The sequence below is a fragment of the Piliocolobus tephrosceles genome, chromosome 2 (genome assembly GCF_002776525.5).
Source record: "Piliocolobus tephrosceles isolate RC106 chromosome 2, ASM277652v3, whole genome shotgun sequence".
NCBI lineage: Eukaryota > Metazoa > Chordata > Mammalia > Primates > Cercopithecidae > Piliocolobus > Piliocolobus tephrosceles.
Genome location: NC_045435.1, coordinates 179,978,556 through 179,981,157, shown reverse-complemented (window position 1 = coordinate 179,981,157; position 2,602 = coordinate 179,978,556). Strand labels below are relative to the sequence as shown.

At 56.9% G+C, this 2,602-nt stretch overlaps 1 pseudogene; it reads left to right on the top strand.

The window, feature by feature from the left end:
- Positions 1 to 788: 788 nt before the first annotated feature.
- On the top strand, positions 789 to 1,501 carry LOC111544365 (annotated as a pseudogene).
- Positions 1,502 to 2,602: the final 1,101 nt, after the last annotated feature.

The following is a 2,602-nucleotide window of genomic DNA, read 5'->3' as shown; positions in this document are numbered from 1 at the left end:
CCATCTCATTTGCAAAGACACACATAGGCTCAAAATAAAGGGAGGGAGGAAAATCTACCAAGAAAACGGAAAGCAAAAAAAAAAGCAGAAGTTGCAATCCTAGTCTCTGAGAAAACAGACTTTAAACCAACAAAGATCAAAAAAGACAAAGGAGGGCATTACATAATGGTAAAGGGATCAATTCAACAAGAAGAGCTAACTATCCTAAATATACATGCACCCAATACAAGAGCACCTGGATTCATAAAACAAGTTCTTAGAGACCTACAAAGAGACTTAGACCCCCACACAATAAGAGTGAGAGACTTTAACACCCCACTGTCAATGTTAGATCAGCAAGACAGAAAATTAACAAGGATATTCAGGACTTGAACTCAGCTCTGGATCAAGTGGACCTAACAGACATCTACATAACTCCCCACCCCAAATCAACAGAATATACATTATTCTCAGTGTCACGTGGCACTTGTTCTAAAACGGATCACATAATTGGAAGTAAAACACTCCTCAGCCAATGTAAAAGAACTGAAATCACAACAACAGTCTCTCAGACCACAGTGCCATCAAATTAGAACTCAGGATTAAGAAACTCAATCAAAGAGTCCCCGCAGCGCCCCTCGGGAGCGCAGCTCGCCTCAGCTAGGCGCGCACGGTGGGAGCAGCCTGCGAGTGGTGGGGCCTGGCGGCTGGACGGGCGCCCCTCACTGCCCCGCGCGCTCCCCACTGCCCCCCATGAGCACAGCCCCGCGCAGCCCAGGCCCGGGTCCGTAGGCGGCGGGGCGCCCCCCATGCTGCTGCAGCCCCCGCCATGCACCCCGAACCAGGGCTTCCCACGGCCCCTGGGCGCCCCCGGCGCCATGCACGGCTCGCAGAAGGACACCACCTTCGCCAACATCTTCGTGGGGGGCCTGCCGTACCACATCACTGACGCCTCGCTCAGGAATTACTTCGAGGGCTTCAGCGACATCGAAGAGGCCATAGTCATCACCGACCGCCAGACGGGCAAGTCTCACGGCTACGGTTTCGTGACCGCGGCCCACCGGGCGGCAGCTGAGAGGCTTGCAAAGACCCGAACCCCATCATCGACGGCCGCAAGGCCAACGTGAACCTGGCATATCTGGGCGCCAAGCCGCAGAGCCTCCAGACGGACTTAGCCATTGGGGTGCAGCAGCTGCACCCCACCTTGATCCAGCGGACTTAAGGGCTGACCCCGCACTACATGCACCCACCAGCCATCCTGCAGCCCAGCGTGGTGATCCTGGCCGCCCCTGTCCCATCACTGTCCTCGCCTTACACTGAGTACACGCTGGCCAGCCCGACCTACGCCCAGTACCCACCGGCCACCTATGACCAGTACCCATACGCTGCCTCGCCTGCCACGGCTGCCAGCTTCGTGGGCTACAGCTACCCAGCCGCCGTGCCCCAGGCCCGCTCAGCCACAGCCCCCACCACCTTCGTGCAGTACCAGGCGCCGCAGCTGCAGCCCGACAGGATGCAGTGAGGGGTGTTCCTGCCCCAAGGACTGTGACATTGTCACCTTCACAGCAGACAGAGCTGCCAGGCCATGATGGGCCGGCGACAGCCCGGCTGAGCTTCAGTGAGGTGCCACCAGCACCCATGCCTCTGAAGACAGCTCGGGCACTCCGCCTGCACCCTGGGACAGCAGAGAGACGGCTGCTCTTTAAACCTAGGTCCCGTTGTGTCTTGAGGGAGGACTTGAAGAATGACTGAGAGCTATTTAAAGACGCAATCCCGGGTTCCTTGCTCACCATGGCAGCCTCTCCTTGCACCTTCTCCTGCCTCTCCACACTCCAGGTGCCCTCAGGTTTGTGTCTCCACCGCCGCATCGTGGTGGCATGTCACAGACCCTCTGCAGTCCCTGGCTGCCCTGGACTGCCCTGACTCCAGGGAAACCTGAGGGCAAGAAGTTAATAGACTGTTTATTGTAACTTGATCCTCACGAGCTGTGAGCGCAGTCGAGGTGTGAGGACACGGCCTCCTGTTGGAGTCCCATTTTCTCCATCAGGGCACGTGGGCGGCTTCCTCAAGCCCAGAGGAGCTCCCAGGCACACGGGGGTCGCCCATAACAGGGGGAGCCGGCCAAAGACCCCTTTCCAGTCATAGCACTGAAGTTGCAACTTTTTTCTTGTAATTGTTTTGCTACTAAGATAATTTCAGTTCAGTCTATTTTTTCAACGGATATTGCCGCCACCAAGAATCCAAAACCTATTTTTGACTTGGAGAGACTTGCTTTTGTTGGTTCCGCCCATGGAGACGACGACAGGGTTTCTGTATAATAAAGTGTCTGCCGGCTCACGGGCCAGGATCCTCTCGGTGGGATGGGCACCACAGACAGGAGGCCCTGCAGGCCCGTGCAGGCCACTGTCTGCTGCCGCCTGCCAGGGTGGCAGAATGAGTTGTCTCAGGACCCCATCACTGCGACATTGAGGCTCCTCTCCCTTCCCTCCCTCCCCAACTCCCCAACAACTGTGGAAGGGGAGAAGGGAGTGACCCACAGCATTCCCGCCACTCAGGGTCTAGACCACGATGGTGCCAGTCTGCGGGGGAAGGGCCTCAGCTCTGCCTGCTGGAGCAGTTGAGT